A 14,246-nucleotide genomic window follows, 5' to 3' on the forward strand; every position below is an offset into this window, starting at 1 on the left:
AATTAGGGCGCCATTTAAATAAGTTGCTTCTAAAGAAATCTTAAATAACGTCACTTAAAATTTTTATTAATAATAGAGAATACAAACACCAATACAATAATAATCTATATATATAATCGAGACGAAATGATGATGATAATAATAATAAGCGCAGAGCCCAAACGGTTAGGAGTTGAAAGTTGAAATTTGGTACACAGTTAGGGTAGGTCACGAAAATGCACACTAAGAAGGGATTTTTCAAAATTCTTTCCCACGGGGCAGAGGGACACTTCCATCAACAATGAAAGTGTCAAGTAACAATGGAATTGTTAAGAGAAAGCGACGTGCAAGACGCAGATGCAGTTTTTTTCGTTTTGGGGGGAAATCGAACATATTTTTAGACTCGTCTAAAAATTCTCTAATTAGTCCGGAAACGGGGTTGACTATAACGTAATAATTTTAATCTTCGCTATCGTTACTTTTGCCCGAGCAACGCCGGGTCCACCTGCTAGTTTCTGGTATAACGAAATATGTAATTATAGTCATTAATTAGCCTTTAAAACATTAATATTTTCGCAATCTAACCGTTCGAGAGTATCTTTTTTTATAGCAAGCATTGATGACGACCTTAGCCTTTCCTGCCCTATTGAATTTCTTAAACAATTTTTAAGTTGTTTTAAACAGAAAGATTCTGTACTGAAGCCGGGCCATAGACATTTGTCTTATTTGTCTACTGGTTAATCCGGCACTGGTCACATTAACCGAGGATTGTTATTATTTCGATTCATTAAATATTGCTCTTACAAGAAACAACAATTATAAATTAAAATGTTTCAATAGACGATTACTTTTTTACTCTGAGCCTTAAAGGCACTAAGAGGGAATTTATATAATCACGCTTATTATGGGTTGGCCAGGCCCAGAATACGGATGATCGAGCCCATATATATCCGGGTCAGGTTTTTTGACCTGGATTCGAACTCTGATCTCTGAGAATGTTGAGTTGACGTCTTTAGCACAACGACCTTCTGGTAGTCTGATCAATGATTAAATAGTTGAGGATTGAAATTGGCTGTCGTTTCCTTACTTGTTATTTTGTCCTCGATTATTGCTTAGATGACGAATTTATTGCTTCCGTTTGATTTATTTAATGACTTTAAAACTCAAATATAAATAATATGTAAAAGTCATTAAATAAACGTTATGTGTATATAATTTTTGCTCTTAGTATTTTAAACATGTTTGTAAATTGATATACGTTTTTCTGTTTAATTTGAAATCATTTGTTTTTGAGGGAAAATTTGTACTTTCGTCCTTTTGTTTTGGAGAGGCAATTAATTGGCTATAGACAAAAATTAGTTTTTAATAGTATTTGGAACAGTTGATATTTTCTTAATTTTAGTCTGTCTGATAACTAATATAATTATACGTATTAAATGATAAAGATAATAGTTATATGATAAAATAAATATTTAATTTTTTATATCATATTTACTATACTGTGCAGCGTGAGTGTGTGTAAGAGGCAAACACTCATCGTATTAATCATTTTCTGAGCAAAAAAACTTTAAGACACGCTCAGTACTTTCACGTAAAGTTTCTAGTTCAACTTAATTTAGATTAAATTTTTGCTTTTCAATTGTTTTGTAACAAAGAATACAATGTTCTGCTAGTATAAGATGGTTGTAATAAAACAGACCATATTCAGAGCTTTCTGGGACAGGTTCCAATGAACGTATTGTACGTCGATGGAACTTGTTATACAGGGTGTTCCATTTTAATTAATCACCCAAAACATCTCGAAAAATATGTATCGTACAAAAAAGAAAATGTTCTGCATCGAGGAGGAGACGAGAAGGCACTATCGGTTTCATCAAATATGGCGCTTCAATCGGCTAAAACAGTCAACTTCATTTTCTTAAATGTAAACCCCTATTTTTATTGCCTATTATGATTCTACATCAAACACGAATTATGACTATTTACAAAAATTATACAATTTTCGAGTCTATCTTTTATCCCTTTCACACTACCACAGAAGTAACAGTATAGTGGCTTGAATGAACTTCATTAGATAAATTATAAAATAAATTTTCGCACAAAGTTAAAATTGATCGAAAGCCAATATACCGTTACTTCTGCGGTAGTGTGAAAGGGATAAAAGATAGAGTCGAAAATTCTATACTTTTTGTAGTCATAATTCGATTCTAATTGAAGATATCCCGAGTTGCTACCATGTGATACCATGTATGTTTGTATACAAATTTTTTCGAAAGATGTACTTATCAGAAGTTATCAGCATTTGAAGTTTCGCCAGTCGCAAGCATGAAACTGTAACATTTTTTTCCCAGTGACTTTAAACTATTATTCGGTGGAATGATGGATGATTCCTATCCTAATGATTTTTTAAGAATTTATTATTTCGTGTCAGAACTATTACATCTCTGCTTTTTATATTACAGCTGAAGGCCAGCGTAATGCAGCGTGGCACCAAAATAATTCGTACGACAATCGATCCAGGGCCAGTGTGCCAAAACGAAGCTTATGCCGCCGTTGTTCGCAATTGCTGGTAAGGTAAGGGCAGAGGAAAGACGATAACACTTTTTTATAGGTAGGTGACAATAGATATAAGTTTCGTAATATTTTATGCGCAATTATTTATTACCGAAAACTATTCTCACATAAATACAAATACGTAATAAATGTAATGTTAAAGAATATATTAAATCATGTAAATCTACTTCTAATATAGTCGAAATTTTCTATTCAGCCGATAACATACTTGTAGCTTGTTATGTCAAATTTCCTGCGCCATTGTTGAACGTAAATAATTTTTAATCTATTTTAATTTTGAGAAAGATCCTTCCAGTGTCCATTGTTAGCGGAGAACGATTTAAAAGATTCTCAATAATATAAAAACATTGGAAAATTTTCAATTGTCTTTTATGTATGCGAGCATAAAATTGCTATATCCGACTAATCATACAGAAAAAAGGCACTGGGATAAAATAGGCTTTATTTAAACAGAAAATGCATTTCGGGTATTATATCCCTCTTCAGTTCTGTTTACAGCATATCTGGTAGTACAAAATATGGGCTTAATTACGCTATTTTTACAGATTTATTTTTACAGATTTATATATTTAGAATAACATTACGGTATAACATTTTATAATTAAAATGGTATAGTGCTTTGATATAATCATTACCCGATATTTAAAACGAAGAAAATTTAAAAAATATTTCGGAATAACATTTTGTTTTCCCCCAGTGCCTTTTTTCCCGTATGATAAGTCTGATATAGCAATTCTATGCTCACATAAATGACATTATACGGACAAAAATAATTTAAAGCTGTTAATTTAGAAATATCTTTAAAATGTCACCACTAACAATTAAAAGTTGATTGAATAAATTGAATGGTTCTATATCAGAATTCTTATCGACCGTCAATCCCCAACTTTGTAAAAATAACTTCAGAATCTTTATCGGCTAACATTGAGATTTTATATGATATTCTACTAAGTAATTTCGCATTTGGAAAAATGTTTCCTCCTTTGAATTTATAGAAATATCCACTAAATAATTCAAAATCTTACTCGAAAGTTTTTGGAGGGGTCAACAATTGTTATATCGTCTTCCTCGTAATCGTATTGTTTATTTTTACGCCCAATTCTGATGCAAAGTTCGAGCTAGAAATTTCCACGGCAATAACGATTTCTTTGGCATAACAGAGCATTTGCTACAATTCCCCTAAAAATGAATAAGGCGTTCTAAAATCCTGATGCATTCCCATTCCCATACTGTATTTGAGCTTTTTAATAATTTTAAATAACACTTGGTACCAAATGCACAAAACTTTAATTTTAGATATTTTAAACGCTAGTGATTTACTTTTGATTTTAATATCGCTATCTCTCTGTTGGTCTGAATAAGTTTCTATTGAGGCATCATATTCTACAATTCATTTTATTTGTCTAATTGTATCTATGAGACTTTCCCATCTTTTCAGGCTAAGAATGTCAAGTGTTTTAAAAACACAATCTGTTAGAGGAACTGGAAAAAGATAAACTCTTCTTGCAATTTTTAAGCCTAATGATTCCATTTCTTGCAGTATTAATTCAGTAGTTAATTTCACGGACAAAAGCTTGCTAAAATATTCTTTCGGTAATTATTCAGAATACTGTAATTAGACATTCACTCGATTCTGTTCATATCCGGAGTACGGATTAAAATTATTCTGTAATATTGAAAATCATTAACAACAACGGTTTTTGTCCTATTAGGCAAATACCGTATATACGAAATGAACCTTATTTACTTAGATAAGAAGGTCGTCCGAGAATCCTGGCATTAAATAATCACTCGTAACAGGATCAAATTTTGATAACTCCGCGATTTAAAAAGAGAAATCACAATCACTCGTTGGGTGCAAATATCTTATCCGAATTCCTCTCCATGCTAACAGTTGCCAAGCACGTAACTGAATATCTTTAATTAATATATGTGATCAACGTTGCCGTTTAAGTTCGAAGATTCTCTATAAACAACAGAATGCAGCCGAGAACTAGAAAAAAATCTCATTTGTCTGACTTCCTGAAAATATCAATGGCAGTGCAGCGGAGCAGAATTAAAAATATAGAGCGCTAATTGACGTATTTACTGTACTTTAAAAATAATTTACTTAGTTTACACTGAATCGATGGCATCGTACTACACTTCCAACAAGTAATCGAGGCATATCGAACACACGGTGTAAAGTAACGTTTTGCTTTCGAGAATAAAACCCACGTTCTGCCTAGTGGCGAAAAATTAAATTTTTCTTTGCCAGAAATTAATCGTCACCATGCGAATAGCGTACTGTACCGTGTATACCAAATACGTCTCCGAGTAGGGTGGGTTTAATTATAATCATCCCGCCGGAGATAACCGTACTATTAATGGCCTATATTTTATGGACTCGAGTGGTTATTAGTAATTCAAGCATTTATCTATTTAATAGTTACGTTCATAAATATCAGTCGTTGCTTTACGTTATTTATTCGTTATTCGTATGGATGATAACTTTGAATTTCAGTTAAATCTTGATATATTATTTTAAAACTAAACAAAAGTATTTTTATTATTAGAAATTATCCAATTTATCGTTCATTTTTATAACATACAACTAGAGTTATAAATAATTGTGCTGCTTGTAGCATTCTTATCCAATATTAATATATGGCGATAAAAAATAAAATAGAAATCGTGTACTCTTCGTACTAGTCGTTTTTATAAACAAATATAACAGACTAAAGTGAGCTTTCTCCTCTATGCAATACGGCATAAATTTTTACCCTGTATACAATAAATGAACGAAAAGTAAAATATATTTTTCTTAGCGTAATTTATAAATTAAATATGGTATAATACCGACATATATCGAAATTTTTTATTGTTCAGTTAAAATAGTTTAATAATAGTTAACTCGAGCAAAAGACTCGTCTCTTGGGTGAGAAAGACTTGAAAATATTCTTAGAAAAAGTTTTCTACGAACCTCACACTTTACATTTAATGCTTTCCACATTGGTAAGAAGAAACATTGTCCCTTCTCCCTGTTTTAATGGATGAAAGGGACCGTTGGGTCAGGACCACGGGCCGTATTTCGGTTATCGTCTCTCGTAAGCCGGTCGCCGATTGGCTGATCATTTGTTTACGTATGGAGAGATCATCGACTCTCTCCAAACGCGATTCGGGACAACTTTTTCTCTCGTTTCTCAATTGTCTTTTCTCTTTTGCCTGGATTTCCTTGTAACTGGATGCTACATTCGTATTAGAGAACGTTCTCTATCTCGGGAAAGAATATTCCCCTCGGAGAAAATGCTTCAGATTTTTTTCCAGGGATTATTCCATTTTTTTTAATTATCCTACGTCAATTACCGAACTGTCGAATATGATGTCAATGTTAGAAAAGTGTGCGTATTTAATATTTCGAAAAATATCTAACTTAGGTTATTAAAATTTTTATTTGTTAAGAGACGGTCTGTAAAACCGTTATAAACAAAATTACGTGCTTTCCTCGCCACGTGATCTATAATTACGTACTGTGTCTTCTCGAAAATTTTACAATTTCATTGGCCGTGTTACGCGCATAGACGTAAGGTATAATCAACCTAGTAGAATTGTGACGTCATCAACGAAGACGCGATTTTCGTCATTCGTCCTCGAAAGAAGACACGGCCCCCTTCTCCCCCTAGATTTACGCTATTTATTTTGGAATCGACTGTATATCGGATAATAGTCTTTGATAAAATGATAACCTGTAATGTATAATTGCAAATTTTATTTAACCGTATTGTTTCCAATACTTTGACTTTGCTGAATTAATAATTTGAAGATTCATCTTGCAACTATTTTTCCTCAAATAATTTAGGAATCGAACGTGTATTCCCATGGCAGATGTTATAATCTACTACTCTACGTGTACTTAAAATATGTAACACACACATTTTAAATTTTATTTAATGTTTAGCCAAAAAATTGTAGGATCGCAACCGTGAAAGGTGTTAATTATTGTAGTGTCTTAATTAATAGGTAGGATTGTATAGCCTTTTAACTTTTAAACATTTTGATTTCAACATAGTATTAGAATAAAAAATTTAAGCAGTTTTATCAGTACAAATTATGTAAACTTGGATTTGGTTCAAGGGTACAAAGTTTCCACATGTGTTAAAAAATAAACAAAAGTTTTAAACGTTAAATTTAATTAAATTAATATTAGAAAACTGAATTTGAAAGATGTTTTATAAATTTTGGAATCTACGATAATAATTCGTTAAGAGAAATTAATAGAATTACATTAATTAATTTATAAGCGATTTTGAATATACCACCGAAACCGTAAATTATATAAGATTTTGCTTGTGTAATTTTACATTCCACCGTGTGCACAAACTTTTTAATTTGTTAAAATTATTTGCAATGAAGAACTAGAGATATACTAACTTAAAAATGTTAAAATAATAAAGTTGCCTTATATTTACATACATTTAATATTAAATATATATATACAGTATACGTAAACTAATTTTAAAATATCTATTAGCCATCCTGTAAACTAATTATTGTCCTTAAAAGACAAATAAAAAATGCCTATACGGGTATTTAACAATATTCTTTTATAAATTAACAAGTTTATAGCAATAGCCTTACAGACACAATATCTCTCCGACATTAATATCTATCCAATTTCTTAATGTCAGAGAGGAGATGTGTCTGTAAGACTATTGCTATAAACTTGTTTATTGAAGAGGGCTTAAACTTGATAAAGTCGAAATGCATTTTGATAATTTATAAAAGAAAATAGAAAAATGCCTATATTTAACAATAGTCTTCAATTTGTTTTGTTGTCCTCGGATAGACGGTGGCAATTGATGCATCATTAAAAACACCAATTGTGATAGTAAGACAGTTAAGATTTTTGAAATTTGTCATATTAAATATATATAAACTATCTTGTCATAAAGATAGTTTATATATATTTAATATGACAAATTTCAAAAATCTTAACTGTCTTACTATCACAATTGGTGTTTTTAATGATTCATTCCAGACTATGACTAAACAGGGAAAGTTTAAAAGGAGTTTTTTATAAATAAAAGCCAGTCCCTTAAATAAAAATGCAAATACTTAATTATTATTATTTATAACTTTATCAACTGTCTAATCAACTCGTGTCTTCAATTATTATTAAATTGTTTTAAAGGTGTTAGTGTTGTATTTTAAAATTTTGAACATCAATTCACTTAATTATTTCGGTATAAAAATATCCACCAAATAGTGTCTGGCAGACAATATTAAGCTTGCCGCACACTTCATCGGTTCGTAACCCATTTTACGAACGAAAACGAATTTTGTCCGCATATTAGGGTCGGAAGTATTGATTATTATTATTATTTATGATTTCCATTTAGTTTCGTAATTTCTTACCACGCACTGTCTTTTCTGACAATGTCATAATAATAATAGTGTGAAAGGTCAAATGTAATTCACAGTACCCAGTTATTTATTAACTTCTCCTGGTCAGTCATTTGCAAACAAAAACAATGAATGATGCAATAAAAAGGAAGTTATCAGCATTTCCATTTCGGAATAAGTCAAAATATTCCTCCTCTGGAAATTGATTCCGATCAGAATTAATGCGAAGGTTGCATTTAAACGCTTATTATAAAAATGTTCCGATCCGACGTAATGTGATGCGAGCATTACGTTGTTGTTTAATTTCCGAAATCTTTGACGATGGGGTGCGTGATACATTACATCGTTCATGCGGGACAATCGGATTTTGAATGTCTTTTCAATTATAATATTTTTAATTATATGATTTAATGTCGGTAGAAGTTTCCGTATTGGTAAAATTCTTAGATATAAGCACGTTGAGCTACTTTTATCACTTTTTTCCTTGTCTTCCTGTTTTTTTCCGTTAGAAATTAGCATAGTTTAAATTATTAAATTGTTATTTTATACAAAAAACTTCAATATTTTCTAAACTTTTAAATTGTGTTTAAGTAATTTTAATGAAAATGGGGCTGTTATTAAATGATGGGATTAATATAGCGATAAATAAACACAAAGTAAAATTAGTCTTGCCAGTACAAGAATAACATGGTTGGCCACGAAGTATTCTCTACCGAGAAACTGAACATATTCCGCTTGAATAGATCTTTAGCAGGCTATGTTTATTAATTACATTATAATCTTTCAATCGTCGTTTGCTTTGATCATAAGTTATCTTGTGGAGTGCGTAGCTCGGTCAAAAGTTGATAACCCGTTAAAATGACAACCTATCGAGCCAATCCACGAGATAAACTAAGTTAATGTGAAAACTGATAAACCTCTGATACCAAGGATGTGTTTGTATTACAAAAGTTGATAAAAATATACATCAAGGAATAAATTAGGAATAATTTTAAGAAAATAAAACTATATTAATTAGCAAAGTATCTCTTTAAATTTGAATCCGATTCAATGTTTAACAACATTATAAATGAGAATATTTTGCAGCTGACAATTAAATCAATAAGGATGGCAAGAATGATGGCAGATAAACAGAACAGAACATAATTTCGAAATAGGCAGTGGCGGCAAAATTTCACAATAAATAATAATAATATCTTGTAAAAATTTGAAACATCCTAATCTATACTCGCATCGCGCCTACGATAGCGCTATCGTCCGGACAGTCCGGGAATCGGCTCGCCGGGTGAACTAGTAACTTTTTCGTCCGAGAAATTCCTGCCAAACCTGTTGACCTTTCTTTTTGCTTGTACAGTACGATTCATTCGCGTTCATATACACCACTAATATGCAATAGAACTATTTTAAACAGGTCGCTGCACTACCACCGAATTTTTCGTCGCTTGTTCTGTAACAAAACTGAATTTTGGTCTTTTAAATTGAAATACCTAAATAAGGGGAGCGGCTGACACCCATGGTACGCCACTGGAAATAGGTCTACGAAATGGAATAAAGTTCTGTTTGTTCTAATAGCTTTATCTGTAGATCTACCGAAAATTAGGATTGTCGCTATTATTATTATTTTTAAAAATCTAGCAACAAGTAATTGAAACGGTGTCGCGCGGACCCGATGCCAGGTTCAACTCGAAACATATCGAAAGACTGGTCTGCGGTTTGGAGGAAGTCCAGAAGGAATACTATAGATGTAGAGCTACCACAAAAAACAAGGAGAGAACATATGGAGGCAAGTAAGAAGGACTAGGAAGTGGCTAGCAAAGGAGCGCGTCGTTTTACTGAGAACAGATAAAAGCAGAACACTTCTACTCGAGGAGACAACATACAAGACGATGATGAGACAGTACATAGTAGATACTAAATGTGAACCGGTGGAGGAACGTTACGTCGACAAACTTCAGGCCCGGGTAGTACGTTTCACGAGCACGCCTCTTGCCAAGACGCGGGGCCTAAGCAAGGTGGTGGTGGCATCACCGGACACGCCTAGGTTCTTTGCTTTTGCAAAAACCTACACCTTCCCTCAGACTAATCCTAGACAAAGCCAGATTTCCCACTAAGATCCTGGAGAATAAAGTATACCAGATAGCAGCGGAGCATCTGAAAGATTACCCCTTGACGGTGAGGGACTCCATAGAGCTAATTGACACATTAAGGAGAACACAAATAACAGAATACCTACGTTACAGTGCTTGACTTCGAGGCCCTATACCCATCCATTAAACTGCAACCCTGCTTTTGCGTCCTTACTGGCCAAGTATAACTTACAGACACAACGTAAACAAGTCCTCGAGCTGACGCACTTCATGTGCTACAATTCGATATTTAGATTCGACAACACAACATACTTGCAAAAAAAGAGGGATACCAATGGGGAGCCCATCTCAGGCGATCTATATGAATTAGTACTGCGCCAATTAGAGAGGGAGGTCATCAACAGATTTACACACGAGATTCTCTTATACCGGAGATATATAGATGTTAATTTTCGGCTCGTTGTTCCAAAAGACTATCACATCAATTTTCTAAACATCATAAACAACAATCCATACGGACTCGCCCTAAAAATGGATCAGATGTCAACATATAGCGTAGATTTTTAGACATCACCATACGGCTCAATGGAGGTGATATAGAGACCGAAGTTGGTAGTATACTGAAAATGTAGTACTGTATACTTCATACTACAAACCCAGTTTCATTCTATTATATATAGGCCTACCGGCAGATTCGGAGGACTCGTATCCCTATAAGGTTGCGGCATTCGAGGCATTAATTAACCAAAAGAGCTTTCACATACAACTCTAGATGGGAGGACACGCTCAAAGAACTTAAACACCATGATGACATCACGGAAGGTCATGGGTACAAAAAGAAACTGATTAGAAGTTTAGCTCGGAACCTCCATAGACTACAAAGTGGGCGTCACACCTCCACAGACCGGGAGTCCAACGAATGCGAAACACACAGTCATCGAATATAACAGGAACCTACATTCTCTATTTAAATAAATAGCACAAAAGGGCTAAAAAATAGCTTACACGAGGACACAAACAATTTACTCCCTATTGAGGAGTGCCAAAGACACACCTGATAGTTTGAGGGCACCAGGAGTGTATAGTGTCCCGATTTGGAACCGTAGGTTCCAGAAAAATTTAGTACATTGGTTCGACCAAGAGGTCCATACAAAAAAGGATTAAGGAACACAAATACGACACCGCCAAAAAAAAGGATACACAACCGCCCTGGCAACATACGCCACCAACCCCGATGTACTGTACTGGCTGACTTGGACAACATCAGCATCATAAAGAAATTCTTCCAGTTAGACCACATCAGGGGCTTAGAAACACTCGAAATTTACAAGGCAAGCAAAATCGGGGAATTGTGTAAACTACAAGGAAAGTAATGCTTTATAGAGATACGCCTGTGGAGACAATAGGCATCAATAATTATATTTTATTCCCTCAGCTTTAAAACACGGTCATTCATATCTTTATCATCAATTCATTACTGTTTTAAGCAATTTTCATTCAAAAACGTTCGAAATTCTTGACATTCCACATTTGGAACGATTGTGAACCCGAAGCAGATTCTGGAGGAAGAATCGGAAACGTTCGTTCATCTATTTTATTCGAACTGTAGCGGAAATCTAAAGGCTTAGAGGTGATACACAGTGCCGGCCCGAGGCAAGTTTTAGGATGGAGCAAGATCTTATTATCACGTCCCCCCTTGGTTGCCCCTAATTTATGCCCTTTAATTTTCTTTACCATTGAGACGCCCCCTAGGACTTAGCGGCTGCTCCGTTCGCCCTATGGTAGGGCCGGCTCTGGTGATACAATCTTCTCAAATGAAAAGCTGTCTCCAAGTGATGAATTAAATTACAGTACTTCTTTGATCATTGAGCAACAGTTATCTTAAATACTAGGTCATACATAAAGGGAGGTGAGAAAACAGCAGATGGTCATAATCTAGAGGAGTTGTTACGATTTTGAATGAAAATTTTCCAACATTTAAATATGATGAAATTCTTTTACAATTATAATTTCAACTCACGAGTTATAAAACTAGGGCTGATTTTAATCAAAGCAAATATTACAAAATGTTCAGATTTTGTGTGCATTTAATATCTAAATAAATTTTAACATTAATTCTCTAATCATCGGTATAACGTCATTCAGAAGCAACAAATGTTTTTGTTGTTCATCCATAAATATATGAAATATGTTCATATATCCGGGCTCGCAAAATAGTATGCAATTTAAAGACTCCTTTTTTAATGGAAGCACTCGTTATTTCGGAAAAAATCCCATGACTCTCCAGAAAACAGTCTCCGTGGAAGTAAAAATGTGAGAGACTGACAATTAGATCCATAGATCGTCCCCTTTCGGCACTTCTTAATTATCTCCTAGGTCACAAAGGGTTCAACTTAATTACTCTCAGGTATAGCAAAATTACTACAGGATGAAGGAATAGGATAATTTTCCCCCTAAAATACACACAGTATTTACCAAATGCAATCTTTCGTCGTGCCGACTATATAGTATATTAGTTTGTGTATTGTAATTTACATTACATAAAGTGAAATCTTTAAATTGGGTGAATCCAAAAATAACGGATCATCGGAAACTAAATCTAAGAGGAGCGAGATTAGCTTTATTGCTATTCCTCGCATGTATTTTCATTTTTAACTGCCCTGCGGGTACTATGGCCGATTTTTCCATATCCGTAGTGGGTTTGGTCAGGCCCACAACTGTGTGACAGTGGTGATGGATGGAGCCCAACATTTCCAGGATAAATCGCCCATGAAAAACTTCTGGAAAGTCATTTGCCAGGATCCGATCCAGAGTCCCTCAAAAGCAGGATGACGCATTAACAGTAACGACCATGGAACGTTCAGTAATGATTGTTATATTTTTATCATTCAAGAACTTAACGCTGGAGGGATATCTAATTAATTTTTTTTAATAAATTGGTTCGCAATTGTTTTAACTACGCATAGAGGACCCATCAAGATTTCAGTCAAACCTACAATGGAAGCCGCCAGACTAATGAAGACCGAGGCTTAACATATCCGAGACAACATTTACACGAAAATTTGAGGACTCCAACTCCTCTCTCTTTACGTTCGGACATCCGTGGCGGTAGCTTCAAATCGTGTCCCAGAGCGGCAGGAGCGTGAACCAAGAATTTTTCAGAGCATTCTTTTTCGAATGTGTCGGGACCCGACTGTTCCATGACTGCACCCGTGATAGATATGATTAATTAAATTAAATAATTAAAAAGGGATCTCTTAGTACTCTCAAAACAAAGTCGAGAAATAAATACAAAATACTGGGGTTTTTTAAATTGCCTTAGTCATTGGATTGGCTTTGGACAAACTTTAAGCTAAAGCAATTTTTTTGCTTTAGCTTAATTAATTTTCTACTTGAGGCGCGTCATTCCAAACAGCACCTTGTCCACTTTAGTGAGTACCAAAAATTAACCCAGTCTTTTAAAGCTTTAAACTTGACAACGTTAACTTTGGTTTATAAACTCCACGTAGAATGGATATAGTGTGAGCTATTGGCCAATAGAATTATAATTGCGAGCGAAGAGTTGAGAAGATATTGAAGTTTATATCTTTTTAAAACGTACCTTATCCGGTTTGGAGTTAATATTACTTGGTTCCAAAGACAAATTGAAAATGCAATTATAAGTGTATTCAAAAGGCACAATATATATACCACGTACTACAGAACTCAAGTTATCAAAATATCAGGCAATATCTGCAGCTTGTCACGACAACAAATTTTGATTGGATTCCTTAGGATTCTGTTTCCCCAAAACAAGTTTAGATATTACAGGTCATGAATTTTTATGGCAGTTAGCGAAATGTCTGGTGCCAAATCAAATTTGTTTAATATTCATTTTGCATTCAAACAGAAAAGCAATTGACAAAAATTTCAACTTTATGCTTCTAACACAATAAAGTGCTATAAATTAAGACACTTGGCGGGTTTTCTCATCTTTATTTAGTTGATACGTGTGAAAATTTTACACGTTAAATAAACTGTTAAATAAATCAACAATAACAAAAAACTGTAATGTTGTAATGGGAGTCAGATAATATGTAAATTTATATTAACTGTTGATCATGTCTAACAACTCCAAGACATTGTAAAATCATTAGTTCATATAATAATCTATGATATTAAATATTGAAATGTTAAATAAACCAATAATCATACATTGAAAAAATAGTGTAGACGTCAGATATG

General features: G+C 33.6%; 1 long non-coding RNA gene across 1 annotated transcript in view; it reads left to right on the plus strand.

The window, feature by feature from the left end:
- The window catches only part of LOC111623207, a 74,935-nt gene extending 71,829 nt beyond the window's left edge, over positions 1-3,106 (plus strand). The window contains exon 3 of the long non-coding RNA XR_002756410.1: positions 2,442-3,106. This is a non-coding gene — a long non-coding RNA (uncharacterized LOC111623207). The remainder of the gene's footprint in view (positions 1-2,441) is intronic.
- Positions 3,107-14,246: the final 11,140 nt, after the last annotated feature.

This window comes from Centruroides sculpturatus, unplaced genomic scaffold, assembly GCF_000671375.1.
Source record: "Centruroides sculpturatus isolate CEXI.00-Female unplaced genomic scaffold, Cexi_2.0 scaffold8, whole genome shotgun sequence".
Lineage (NCBI taxonomy): Eukaryota > Metazoa > Arthropoda > Arachnida > Scorpiones > Buthidae > Centruroides > Centruroides sculpturatus.